Here is a 15056-nt window from a genome sequence, read left to right as displayed (position 1 = left end):
ACGATTGGCAGTTTAACAAAATTGAATGTTTTTATTGTCATTGAAATGGACACATAATGAGACAGTGCAAGGAAAGAGAAAACCCCCTGAGATTTACAGTGTAGAAGAGCCTGAAGCAACAAATTCAGATATTTATTTGTCATTTAATTTGAAGGTTGGAAAGACAGAATCAATATATGTAACAATGAAGATAAATGGCAGATCTTTTAGAATGGAGGTGGACACAGGAGCTTCCAGTACAGTAATTGGTGAACACGCCTTCAAATATCTGAATAATGGGCAACATCAATTATATTTAGAAAAAACTGATGCCAAATTAAAAACTTACATGGGTGAAGACATCCAAGTCAAAGGCATAAGCAGTTAATGTGCATTACGGAAGCCATTGGTGAAACTACCTTGGTGGTGGTAGCAGGAGAGGGGCCAAGCCCCCTGGGACGAAACTGGCTAAAGGTGATTAAGTTGGAATGGGCTGAAATTTTCCAGTTGAGAACAAGTGGGTTACCATACCTACTACAAAAATACGCCTCAGTCTTCAAGGATGAACTTGGGAAGATCCAGGGGCTGCAAATAAAATTCATGTGGACCCAGAGGCAACCCCCCCGTTTCATGAAGGCGAGACCAGTACCTTATGCACCGCGGGAAAAGGCCGACACCGAACTGGACAGATTAGAGAAACTGGGCATTATGCAACCTGTGCAGTTCTCAGAAAGGGCAGCGCCCATGGTCCCCGTCCCTAAACCCGTCCAAAGCATCCGAATTCATGGAGACTACAAATTGATGGTTAATAAAGTGGCTAAGCTGGACAGACACCACATATCAAAAATCAAAGACCTGTATGCCAAGCTAGCAAGTGGAACTACCTACACCAAGCTTGATATGAGTCATGCTTATCAACAATAAGAGTTAGAGAAGGCCTCTCGGAAATTTGTCACAATTAATACCCACAAGAGTTTGTACCAATATACTCAATTGCCTTTCGGCATCTCCTCAGCTTGCGCCATCTTCCAGAGAACAATGGAAAGTTTACTGCAGGGACTGCCCCAAGTTGTAGTTTATTTAGATGATGTTCTGGTGATAGGACTCACTGAAAAGGAGCATTTGGCAAATTTAGAAGAAGCCTTAAAATGTTTCTTGCAGATTGGAATGTGTTTAAAAATAGAAAAGTTTAGTGAGGGAGATAATCTGTTTGGGTCACCGGGTAGATTCACAGGGCCCCCACCCGGTTGAGGAAAAAGTGAGATCCATAAGAGAGGCACCAGCGCCAAAGAACGCCTCAGAGCTCAGATCATTCCTAGGAATGATCAATTATTATGAGTGGTTCTTACCCAATTTGTCTAAAGAACTGGCACCTCTGTATTATCTACTCAAAAAGAACCAACATTGGTCTTGAGAGGCACTCCAGAAAGAAGCTTTCATAAAGATGAAACAATTGTTACACTCATCCAACCTATTAATGCATTATGACCAGAGGAAAGAATTGGCGTTGACATGTGACACAACCCTCTACGGAGTGGGAGCAGTGCTCTCCCATTGGATAGATGATGGCATGAACGCCCATAGGATATGTGTCAAGAACACTCACCACAGCAGAAAAGGGATATTCGCAGATAAAGAAATAAGGCCTGTCAATCATCTTTGGTGTCAAGATATTTCACCAGCACGTACATAGTTGCCATTTTACAATCGCTTCAGACCACAAGCCACTGCTAGGATTGTTCAGCAAGGACAAGACTATACCACCCATAGCCTCATCAAGAATGAAATAATGAGCTTTTGTCCTGGCAGCATATGAGTAGCCTTTTGTACAAAGACCTGGAAATCTAATTGCAAACGCCGATGCGCTTAGTCATTTGCCTTTACAAGAAAATAATGAGCACGTCCCAGTTCCACAAGAACTTGTTTTATTGTTAAATTCCTTAGATTCCTCGCCAGTATGTGCTCGACAGATCAGAGACTGGACAAGTCAGGACCCAGTCTTATCTCAAGTACGAGAACAAGTGCTTCATGGTTGGTCACAAGAGCCCGTATCTGACGAAATTAAACCGTACTTCAACAGAAGACATGAAATAACCAGCCAGGATGGCATCTTATTGTGGGAAGTATGAGCGATTGTTCCTCCAAAGGGAAGAAATCCATTGTTAATTGGACTACACAGCGCACATCCAGGAATATCCCAAATGAAGACCATAGCATGCAGCTATCTATGGTGGCCTGGGATGGATGGAGAATTAGCTTAGTATAGAATTGTGTGCAATGTCAGTAACAGCTCCGTTACACCCTTGGGAATGGCCAGGAAGACCATGGGTGTGATTACACATTGACTATGTGGGACCTTTCATGGGAACAATGTTCCTGCTCATTGTTGATGCCCGCTCAAAATGAATGGACATATATGAGGTGAAGTCACCAATGTCTTCTGCTACTATTGAGAAGCTACGTCAAAGTTTTGCAATTAATGGACTACCAGAAGTGGTCGTTTCCAATAACAGCACGGCATTTACGAGTGCTGAGTTTCAGTGGGTTATCAGCCTCAATGGTATCACTCATGTAAAAACTGCACTGTACCACCCTTCCTCAAATGGGCTGGCCGAAAGGGCGGTTCAAGCGTTTAAGGCAGGCATGATAAAGTTAACTGGAGATTCCTTAACAACCAAGCTAACATGCTTTTTCATTATAGGACCACCGCTCACATAACAACAGGTGTCACGCCTGCAGAGTTATTGATGAAACACCGTCTGAGGACGAGACTGAGCTTAATAATGCCGGATTTAGGGGGGAAGGTGGAAAGGAGTCAGGAAAGTCAGAAAAGTAGACATGACTGGCATAGCCGTGAGAGGAAATTAACCATGGGAGAGACGGAATATGTGAAGAACTTTGGAGAAGGACAATAGTGGTTACCGTGTGAAATAAGTGCAGTGTCTGGACCTCTATCTTACCGTGTGGAGGTGGAAGACTGAGTCATATGGAAATATGTGGATCGTCTAAGGAAGAGAGAAACAAATCACCAAGAACTGATTCCACCAGTGTTCATGGCCAGGTCAATGCTTCCTGTTGAGAGAACTCAACCTGGTACAGATGTGTCTGGTATACCTGCAAGAGTTGAGGAAACAGATTTACAGGTTCCCACCGAAGAACTTGATGTTCAGGCAACTCCAGAAAAGGGGGTTCTTGACAAAGCATTTGAAGTTGGAGAGCTGAGATGCTATACGTGCATAAGGAAACCCCCAGAAAGACTGAATTTGTAAATTACTTACCAGCATAAATAATTTGCTATTTTCAGGGAACTGTAATTGTAAATGTAAGATGTATGTTCCGAGTAAAGGGGGAGGGATGTGGTAACTATGCTTTCATCTAATGTATAGTATACCTTTAAGAAGGATGTTATAAAAGAAGATCATATGATCTTGTGTAAGCAATAAAAGAGTAGTGCAGGCTATCTCTGTAGTCAGTAGTCTGTAGTTAGTAGCCAGTAGTATGGAGATAGGGCTTGGTGTGAAAGCACACACAAGTAGCTGCTGAATACTTTGTAAATAAACGGAATGTCTTCCACCTAAGAAGTGTCTACTGATCAGCTCTATCTATAGTACCAACTCGGCCATCCCACAACAAGCGTGCATCTGGGATTCACAGGTCCTAATAAGTGGCCACCTTGGCAGGAAGGATAATTCCAGGGTGAAAGTGGACTGGTTTGTCAGGAGGGTGTATGTCAGTCAGGGTTCTGTCCCTGCTCCCCTCTCTCTACCCTACTACCCGAGAAACAAGCTGCTTGTGGCCTCCATGGCCCCTGTTGGTAGAGGGGATGGAGGAGGGGGCTGCATTCAAAGTTACAAACAATGCTTACAGCCAGATCTCCAGGGCGTCAGTGCCATGGTCCTGGCCTACACTCCCTGGCTGGAACCAAAAGCTACCAGTGGCCAGGGAGTGGCTAATCTCAGTATTGGTGACCATGACAACTATCATTGATTGTAGTAAAAACCCATCTGGTTTATTAGTGTCTTGTAGGGAAGAGAATCTGCCATTTTTACCTGCTACAATTGAGAAGCTATGCAGTTGACTCTTAACTGCCCTCTGAAATGGCCTGGGAAACTACTCAGTTCAAGGGCAGTTAGGGTTGGGCAACAAATGCTGGCCTCGCCAGTGACTCCCACAGTGAAAGGATAAAAATACTATCTCTGGAACTTCATTCCCAGCCTTGCCACAAGAGAGATCTGCCCTGGGAGCTGCTCTGCCCACCGAGCTCTGTTCCTCCTTCCTTGAAGAGTGCACACACTCCCACTCTCCCTGCTCATGCCAGCCTCACTACTCTGCCCCAGCTGAATTCCTAGCTGTTGCCTGTGAGCAATGGCACAAGAAATCAACTATATCTTGGATGACACACGGTAGATGATTAACAGAAGTATAAGACACTATTTAGAAGAGTTAGTGGTGATTGAATGACTGGCAAACTGACAATCCAGTGGAAGCCAAGACATCATCTAGATTAATGGAATGGAAACAAACTCTTAAAGATACCAGTAACTTTTTTAGATACAATGCCCTTGACTCCAATTGGATCTCCAGTTCTGATGGTCAAATTATCCCTCACATTATCCTTGAGATGTGTACCCCTGAACCTAACCCTGCCCCATGCCATCTCTTTAATTTTCCTTATGGTACACCTTCCATTACTGTGTAAGAAATATCAAGGCTGAGAAAGTTCTTTTAACCCCGCTGCATATTTTCTTCCTCATAGAAATTTACTTACAGGCATTTGGTAGTACAGAACTTGAGTAGTGCTGAAAAGAGACATGCCGTCAAAACTTTTTGTCTTGCACTCATCAGAACAGATTTGCAAGAATACCAAATTTCAAAGGGAACAACAATTTATACTGCATGAGAAGAGGGTGCTGATTGGTTGGCAAGTGGACTCTGATTAGTAGGGGTGTTGCCACAAAGAATACAGCAGGGAATAGTTAACTGCCAAGCTTTTGTTTAAATTGTTGTTCCCTTTGCGATTTGACATTCTTGCAAATCTGTACTGATGAGTTCAAGACAAAAAGCTTTGACAGCCATCTTTTTTTTCAGCAATACTCAAGTTTACTTATATTCATTATACCCCTAAGAAAGATGGTCTTTCTTATTCTTTAATCAACAACTCTGCATTCACTCTCATGTCCATCACCTTGAAAGTTTGGGCCTTGCCCATTATAATCAACATGGCCATCCCTTGGGAGATCAAATACTGATGTTCCACCTCTGGAGCTCTGTTCTTGGACACTTTGGTGAAACATCTGCCATTGCTGTGGACATCACCAAGGTCTTTGATAATGTCTACCTCTGATCACCGCTCAATATGCTACCACTTTATGGATCCCACCAAAGCTGTTTTCATAGTTATCCTACTTTCCTTTAAATCATGTTCAGTGCTCTAACTGATACCTCATCTACTGCTTGGAGTTCCCTTTGATTCTCTCCTCTCTCAGTTCCTTAATTATACCAATGACTTTCTCCATTCTCTACATAACTAACTCTCCTGAAATATATTAATGAACTAGACCTTGGTGTACAGGGCACAATGTCAAAATTTGCAGATGATGTGAAACTCAGAATCATTGTGAACTGTGAGGAGGAGAGTGTTAAAAGGACCAAGACAAGTTGGTGGAGTGGGCAGACAGGTAGCAGATGAAATTTCATGAAGAGAAGTGTGAAGTGATACATTTTGAGAGACAATATAAAATAAAGGGTACAATTCTAAAGGGGGTACTAGAGCATACAGAGCTGGGTGTATATGTGCATAAGTCATTTAAGGTGACAGGACAAGTTGAGAGAATGGTTAATAAGGCATACAGTATCCTGGGCTTTATTAATAGGTGCATGGAGTACAAGAGCAAAGAGGTTATGTTAAACTTGTATAAAACACTGGTTCAGCCTTAGCTAGAGCATTGTGTCCAGTCATGAGCACCACACTTTAAGAAGGATGTGAAGGCATTGGAGAGAGTGCAGAAAAGATTCACAGGAATGGCTCCAGGGATGAGAAACTTCAGTTACGTGGATAGATTGGAGAAGTTGAGACTGTTTTCCTTGGAGAAGAAAAGGCTGAGAGGAGGTTTGATAGAGATGCTCAAAATCATGAGGGATCTGGACAGAGTAGATAGGGAGAAACTGTTCCTTGAAACTGAAAGGATCGGGAATAAGAGGGCACAGATTTAAGGTAATTGGCAAAAGAAGCAATGGAGACATGAGGAGAAACTTTTTCATGCAATGAGTGGTTGAGATTGAGCATGTATTGCCTGAGAGTGTGGTGGAGGCAGGTTCAATCAAGACATTTATGAGGGAATTGGATTATTATCTGAAAAGAAAGAGTGTGCAGGGTTACGGGGAGAAGGCAGGGCAATGGCACTAGGTAGATTGCTCAATCGGAGAGCCACTGCAGACACGACTGGCTGAATGGCCTCCTTCTGTGCTGTAACAATTCTGTGATTCTGTGAACTCTATGAGCTACTGATAATTCTATTCTACAAGCATAGATTCCCATTCATTCCCACATAGTCAGAGTGCACAACCTCCAGTTCTTTTACAATGTAGTAACTACTGCACCCAACTATGTCCTCCAATGCGGGAACGAAAATCTCTCACAAGACTAACCACTAGTTACTATTATGCTCAATTTGCATGACTGCATTATTTATCCTTGTCCTGAAGATCCCCTCTGCCTTCAAGTGGATCTCCTCCAGGACTGAAGCTGCCTTCAATAGTGTAATTTCCTCTTTCTTTTCAAACCTTTTGCATTAACTCCTAGCTGTATAAAGCCTCAGTCCATACAAGGCTAGTGTATCAGTTGCATATCTGAAGAAATGCTTTTTCCACCTCTCTCACCTCACTATGTTATATCTCTCTCATCTTAGCCTGTATTATCATTCTGTGTGTCCTGCCTTTCTCTGTTTTACCAATGTCAACACTCATCTCAACTTCCTTGTTCTTTTTGAGCTCCATAATGGCTGTCCAACATGCCTGTACTCCTCATAGTTCCCTCTTTCAGGAATTCAACAGCATGAACTCCTGCTCTTTGCTTCCTAATACGCAGGTTTGATCTCACCTCCGCATCACTTTCTGACCGACACTGTTGTTGTTCTCGACATTAGTAGTGCGCTGTACAGCTGTATTAGCCTTCCCCAGCTTTTTTCAATAACAACAGAGCCATGGTTGAGCGTTTAGAAGCACAGAACCAAGTGGATTTCCAGGTGGCAGCTGCTTTGTGCCTTCAGTTTGTAGTTTATGCTTGACAGATGGCACTCTGTTTTAAGGCTGTGATTAGTATTACGATCTGTTGGGGAAGTTTTACTGCCCTAGCAAGTGATAACCTTCATTGCTGCAAAAGTAAGAACGTTATATCTGCTGGCAGAGATTTCCATTTAAAAGCATTTAACATGTACTGGATTTCAGACGTCATCTATAAAATATATAGAAAGTCACAGCAAGCAGACTATAAAACATGGTTTCAAAGCAGTGGAGGGGGAGTGACATTTACAGTCAGGTGGGCTCTGAAAGATGCTTCCATTTTCTGCAGTTACATTGGTTAGTGTTTATAATCTCCAAAATCATTAACTTCTTTGCCTCAAGTGTGTGTATAATGGGGAAAATTATTATTTGTTTTTGTTTGACTCTTGCCCCACCTTCCAGTGTTAGTTTTGACATTAAATTGCATAGAGGTTCACAGCACAGAAACAGGCCATTCAGCCCCACTAGACTACGCCGGGGGGTTTTTATGCTCCATATGAACCTCCTCTCATGTCATCATCAACCCCCATCAGCATATTCTTCTATTTCTTTCTTCTTCATGTGCTTACCTAGCTTTCCCTTGAATATATCTATGCTATTCACCTAGGAACATAGAAAATAGGAGCAGGAGTAGGCCAATCAGTCCTCAAGCCTGTTCCGCCATTCAGTATGATCATGGCTAATCATTTACCTCCATGTTATTTTCCCGCACTATCCCCATATCTCTTGATCTCTCTAATAACAAGAAATTTATCCATCTCTGTCTTTAACACACTCAATGGCTGAGACTCACAGGCCTCTGGGATTCCAAAGATTCACCGCCCTCTGCGTGAATAAATTCCTCCTCATCTCAGTCCTAAACACCCTGCCCCTTATTCTGAGACTGTGTCCCTTGGTTCTAGACACCCCCCCACTCAACCAGGAGAAACATCCTCCCTGCGTCTACCCTGTCGAGCCCTGTAAGAATTTTGCACATCTCAAAGGGGTGACCTCCCATCTTCAAAACTCTAGAGAATACAGGCCCAGTCTCCTCAATCTTTTCTCACAGCACAATCCCGCCACCCCAGGAATCAATCTGGTTGCACTCCCGTTATGGCAACTATGGGCAGGATCTTCTGGTCGGCAAGCGGGGGCAGGGTCCGCTCACCCCAATGCGTAAAATGACATGGGATGACATCAGGTGGAACTCCCGACGGCACCCTGTGTCATTTCCATTTTCAGGTCGGCAGGGGCACAGCCGAGTCAGCTGCGTGCCTGCCGACCTGTCAACGACCTATTGAGGCCATTGAGAAACTCATTAAAGTCATTAATGTACCTGCCCGTCCAACCTTAAGGTTGGCTCGCCCATTGTGGGGGGGGGAGGTCCGGGAGTGGGCGCGCCTCTGATCGGCGCCCCCATTTGGGGGCATGCCGCCACTTTACGTGTGTGGGGCAATTAAGGCCTGCCCAGCATGACTTCCGCCAAGAAGCTCCCTGTGCGGGCTGGGGGGGCATTCCCTCAGCTGGGAGTGTGCTCTTTCGCACGTGCGCATGGAAGGGTGCACAGATCTCCCTGAGAATAAGTGCTGCCTTAGGGAGATCGGCTCCGAATTAATATTTGCAATACAAATGATGGAAACATTTCCCTGACATATCCCGTCATGTGACACTGTCATATGAGTTGGGACATGTCCATAACTTTTATTGAAACCTTTATTAAAAATTTAAATACCCTCAAGAAACCTCATCCCACTCGTTGATGAGGTTTCATGCTTTTTCTGAAGTCTGCAAAGACTCCCGGCCTGCCCACAAACCTTAAGGTTGGGCAGGCAGGTCCATTAATGACTTGAATGAGTTTCTCAATGGCCTCAATAGACAGCTGACAGGTTGGCGAGCGCACAACTGATTCAGCTGCTCCCCCGCCGACCTGAAAATGGCAATGACGCAGGGTGACATCGGGAGTTCCATCCGACATCATCCTGCATCATTTTATGCTTCGGCGAGCGGGCCCCGCTGATTGCCGACCAGAAGATCCTGCCCTATGTCAATTCATGACTATCTTACATTTATGGCTCCTAGTTCCAATCTGATCTGCAAATGGAAACATCTCTATGACTACCCTATCAAACACTGTCATAAGTTTAAACACTTTGTCAGGTCGCCCCTCAGAATTCTCTTTATTAGAGAACACAGCCCCAGCCTGTTCAATCTTTCCTGATAGTTTGGTTAGTGTTTATCCTCAAAGAAGTGATATGTATCACAAAAACTGTGAAATGCAGCTTTTAAGAGTAATTAGATGTATCTGTTCCTGTTGTATACCCGGCATAATCTTCCTTTCAATGATCTGCTATCAACCCATCTCCTCCACCGCCTACAGTTAAAATCAACTCTTTCATGTTCCTCATCTTCATATGTCTGAAGACACATTAGCAAAAGTGAATGTGGGTCCCTTACAGGCTGAGGCAGGGAAATCACAACAGGAGTTAAGGAAATTGAGGGGACATTAAACAAATAATTTGTCTTCACAGTAGAAAACACAAAAGACGTTCGGGAAATAGTGCAGCGGAAATAAGGAAATTAGGGATATTATCATTAGTAAAGAAATAGTGCTGGAGAAATTAATGGGACTTAAAATCATCAAATCCTCTTGACCTGATGGCCTATATCCCATGGCTTTAAAAGAGGTAGTTACAGAAATAATGGATGCAATGGTTTTGATTTTCCAGAATTTCCTAAATCCTGGTACAGTCTCCAGGGTTGGAAGGTAACAAACATAACTTCACCATTCAAGAAAGGAGGGAGAGAGACAACAGTGAACTATAGACCAGTTAGCCTGACATCAATCGTAGGGACCATGCCAGAGTATTGTCAGGGACGTAGTAATAGTCCACTGAGAAAATCATGGTATGATTAAGCAGGGGTGAACCTGCCCCCAATCTGCTGGCTTACCCTGCAGTCAATTATCGGCCGGCAGGCTATGAAGTGGCTCCTGTTGTGCCTTCCACTCCCATCTGAGCAGGATGTTCCATCTCCAAGAGTTGCGGCCAATCAAATGGCTGGCGGCCCCCTGGTTCCAGCAGCACCACTGACAGCGGTGGCCACTGCCGGGATTGTATCGAGTCCCCCAACGAAGATCACCGCCAGGAGGGGTGAGGCGGTGTGGGGGCTTGAGGTGGATAGGCCACGGGGCAAGGGAAACACAGTGGGGGGGATTTTGCGAGGGCCTCTGATGTGCAGACCCCCCTCCCCACATGCCCGCCACCAGCCCAAGCAGTGAAAGCTTTGCAATTGGCACTGGCCTCCCTCTACTGTGGGAAAAATTGTGGTGTGGGTGAGGAGAGGCCCTTAGTTGGCCATTAATTGGTCACTTAAGGGCCTCATATGGCCCACCAGTGGGTGAGCCACCCGATATTTACCTGCCATGAGAAAAAATGCAGCAGGGTTGGTGGGTAGGTACCATGGCATGCCCATGGCATTGTGCTCAATTTTATGCCCCCAAACCTCCCCACCAGCCTACCAACCCAGCCCCAGGGAAGAGTAAAATTCAGCAGGAGGAATAAACAGGTGAATTTTAGACTGACAGGCCTTAACTAGTGAGGTATGGCAAGGATCAGCACTTGGGCTTCAGCTACTTACTACCTCTCTCAGTGACTTAGATGAGGAGACAGAGTGTAATGTTTCCACGTTTGCTGATCACACAAAGTTTGGTAGGGAAGTAAGCTGCGAGGAGGATGTAAAAAGGCTGCAAAAGGATGTAGGCAGGTTGTGTGAGTGGGCAAGGAGATGACAAGAATATAATGTGGGAAGTGTGAAGTTATCCGATTTGGAAGGAAAGATGAAAAAGCAGGATATTATTTAAATGGTGAGATATTGGAAAATGTTGGTATTCAAGAGGGCCTGGATGTCTTTGTACATGAAACATGGAAAGTTAACATGTAGGTATAGCAAGCAATTAGCTTTAGTTGCAAAGAGATTAGAGTATTAGAAAGAAGAAGGCTTACTACAATTGTACAGGGCATTGGTGAAAGCGTGCCTGGAGTAGTATCAACAGATTTGGTCTCCTTATCTGTGGAAGAATGTACTTGCCTAAGGTGGAGTGCAACAAAGGTTCACTCGACCATTTCCTGGGATGAGCAGATTGTCCTATGAGGAGGGATTGAGTAAACTAGGCTTGAGTTTACATGAATGAGCGGTGATCTCATTGAATCAATAACATTTTTAAAGGGATTTAATAGGGTAGAGACTGGGAGGGTATTTCCGCTGGCTGGGGATTCGAGAACATGGGGTCACAGTCTCAGAATAAAGGATTGGCCAATTTCGGACTGAAATGAGAAGAAATTTCTTCACTCAAAGGATTGCGAATATTTGGAATTCTCTACCCCAGAGAGCTGTGGATGCTCAGTCGCTGAACATATTCAAGATGGAGATTGATAGATTTTTGAGTACTAAGGTAAATGGCGATAGTGCAGGAAGGAGAGATTGAGGTAGAAGGTCAGCCATGACTGTGTTGAATGATGGAGCAGGCTTGAAAAGCCAAATAGCTGACTTCTGCTCTTATTTCTTCGATTCTTATGGTCTTGTGTAAGACATAAAGTTGGGTCTGTGTTGGCCTTGTTAGATCCTTGAGACTGATTCTGTCTTTCTGAATTAGCTGCCCAATGCTTGCGAACTCTCTAGGTTTGAGTGTGAGAAAGATTTTGTTAGTGGTCATAATGAAGCATCAATCAATCATGATGCCAGATGATTCTCTAACGCTTCTTAAGCAGCTACAGAATTAAATAACCATTCTAGATCTCCCAGATTCCATTAAGCCAACTGAGACAATGACATAAGAAATGGCTGAATGGCAGTAGACTGGGCAAATCCCTCACCGATAATGGGTTCAAGCCCCTGTTGACAGAATGATGCAAAACTGCATTGAGATCTTAGCACTGATACTTCATTACTGCTTCATGTTCCATTAACACACGAGAACTACTAAATCACAAGGAGATGTGGTAGTATGGTAGTTATGATACAGTATTGGAATACAGACATATGGATGAATGATTCAGAGGCTTGAGTTCAAATTCCCAGCGGCAGCACTACAACACCTCAGATTTTGAATCTCCCAGCTCCTCAGTCTGCACTCCAACCAACGGTCATCCTCTGCTACCTAAATTATCCAGGCTTTATTATTTAACGATCAATAATATGATAAAATGATGGAAGTCTTACATAAAAATAAGGATAGAATTTATGATTTTAAAATGGGCAGTGAATTACATGTGTGCATCGTAACCTAACTACCCTCTGCCGTCAAACCCCACTTAATTGGAAGATTATATTCAATCTGCGGGATTTATATACAATGCCATAGGGGATAGCCCTGTGTCATCCGCTGTCAAGTTAAATATCTACTACGTGAACTCCTGCTGCACAAACTAACCTCAAACATTACTTTTATAATCTACAAATATCAGAAATAAACTACAGTGTGTGTGTGTATAGTATATATATATATACATATATTATTTTTTAATTAACACCTAATGTGTCTGGAGCTCCCCCGACCCTGCACGGGTCTGCCCTGAACCTCAGGCCGAGGCCTTGAGCTCTGCTAGTAGCATATTTTCCTGCTGAGATTCCCCAGACTCAGTGCCTGGGGATTCCTCGATTGAGGCCTTCGTGTATGCTTTGGCCTTTAGTCCTTTATGTTCCCTTCCTGCTCCCGCTCCTTCTGATTTCCAGTCCCAGACTTGGCTACCCCAAGGTCCTCTGCCCAACTGTTGTCAGGCTCCAGAATCCCCAAAAGTTACTGGCAACAGCTGTTATTACCAGGGAACTCAAATCCTCAGCTAGGACATTCGTCAAATTAAATTAATTTGCCTAGAACATCCGTGGGGAGAAATTGAAAGCAGCATTCATCAGAGAACTGCTGTCCAATCTCTCCTTCCTCATGCTGTTCCCTGTCACTGGGGCACATGAAAATAACTTGCACGGATATAATTCCCCCGAAGTAATTTACATCATAAGATGCTTCACAATGGAGAGAGATAGGGACAGGGATTACAAGCCGGAGAAGCAGCGATTCAGAGGATTGACTCCTAATATTTATCCTTCGATCAACATCATCGCAACACTCCCATAATGCCCAGCATTGCCCCAGACTGACTGTGCACGCATGTGCTGCCTGGTTCTGCTCCAGACTCTCCAAGATTTGCCTTAAGCTCTCTCAGGCTCTGCTCTGTCGCACTCTCCGTCTTGCATTTCTGCCTCTGCTCCTCTTCCCAGGTCTGAACCTTTTGTAGGTTCTGCTTTCATTGCTGCTATCAGAGGAAGGGAGATTTTATCCATCAGTTATGAAGCAGCATTAAAAATAGAACCTTCCAGCACCCCAGGCCAGAGGAACAGAAACCATGAGCAACAGGAGGGCTTCATGACTGAGGTAGTCCGCGTGCAAACCAACCATATTCCCGTGAGGAAGAAAGATGGCACATCCATAGCTAGAACTCCTGGATAATGATGGAAATAGAGGTTATAGCAAAACAAAGGAGGTTTATGACAAACTTCAGGTCAAAATACGATAGAAACGAGGTTGAGTGCAGAGAGCACGGGGAAAGTTGAAAAGCAATGTGAAAAGAGCAAAGAGAGAATATGAGAAAAGATCAATGGGTAACATAAAAGAGAATCCAAAAATCTTTTATAAACACGTAAAAGAAAAAAAGGGAGTTAAAGAAATAGGATCAATTAGGGACAATGAAGGGTATTTTCTTGTGGAGACAGGGGTGACTGTCTGAGATAGAGCTGAGGTATAAAGATGAGTGGCTTGCACTTTTCTTCATTAAGGAAGGGGATGCAGTTAATAGCAGAGTAGACAGTAGTTACAATCTTTTAATCGTCCTTGGACGTGGAAATGGTGCAGGAAGACAGCAGGACTGCAAATGTTACACCTCTGTTCAAAAAAAAACCAAAGAGAAATCAGCTTGGTAACTACAGGCCAATCATTCGATAGTTTATGGTGAAAAAAGTATCAGAGACCATTGTCAAGGACAAAATTGATTATCATTTTGTAAAGCAAGGCTTAATGAGGGCCTGCCAGCATGAATTTGTTGAAAGCAAGTCATGTCTGGCCAACCTGATTGAGGTTTTGATGATATAACAGAGAGGGCTAATGAAGGTAATGCAGTAAATGTTGTATATATGGACTTTCAAAAGGCATTTGATAAAATCCACATAACAGACCTATTTGAAAATAGAAGCACAAAGGATTAAAGAGAACAGTGGAAATTTTGGAGCAGAATTGGCTAAAGAAGTGGAGGCAGGGAATAGCGGTAATTTTCTGACTGGAAAAATGTACGAAGTATGATCCTCTAGGAATTGGTATCAGGACCAGTACTTTTTTCATCAAATATAGCTGACCTTGGCTTGGGTGTGGAGAGTGCAATTTCAATGTTTGCAGATGATATGAAACCTGATAATGTAGTAACTAGTGAGGAGGGGAGTAGCGGGTCTCAGGAGGACATAGACTGCTGAAATGGGCAGACAATGGCAGATGCAACTTAATGTAGGTAAACGTGAAATGCGGCAATTTGGGAGGATCAACATGGAGAGGCAGCATTACCTAAATGGTAATGTCCTGAGCAGATGCATATTCACAAATCTTTAAAAGTGGCAGGTAAGTGATATGGTAGTTAAGAAAGTGTAAGAAAGGCTACAAGAAGGATGCACCATCTGTGGCTAACTAAGGAAGTTAAGGATGGTATCAAATTGAACGGCAAGGTATACAATGCTGCAAAGATAAGTGGCAGGCCTGAAAATTGGGAACATTTTAGAAA

General features: G+C 43.6%; 2 protein-coding genes across 2 annotated transcripts in view; one reads left to right on the top strand and one right to left on the bottom strand.

Moving 5' to 3' along the window:
- Window positions 1–15056, bottom strand: part of LOC144695011 (catenin alpha-3-like) — a 1693436-nt gene that overhangs the window by 1144660 nt on the left and 533720 nt on the right. The gene's annotated exons all lie outside the window — the stretch shown is intronic.
- The window catches only part of LOC144695010 (leucine-rich repeat transmembrane neuronal protein 3-like), a 306095-nt gene that overhangs the window by 134265 nt on the left and 156774 nt on the right, over window positions 1–15056 (top strand). The gene's annotated exons all lie outside the window — the stretch shown is intronic.

The sequence above is a fragment of the Cetorhinus maximus genome, chromosome 20, assembly GCF_964194155.1.
Source record: "Cetorhinus maximus chromosome 20, sCetMax3.hap1.1, whole genome shotgun sequence".
NCBI classification, from domain to species: Eukaryota; Metazoa; Chordata; class Chondrichthyes; order Lamniformes; family Cetorhinidae; genus Cetorhinus; species Cetorhinus maximus.
This window is presented reverse-complemented; position numbering and strand designations above follow the sequence as displayed.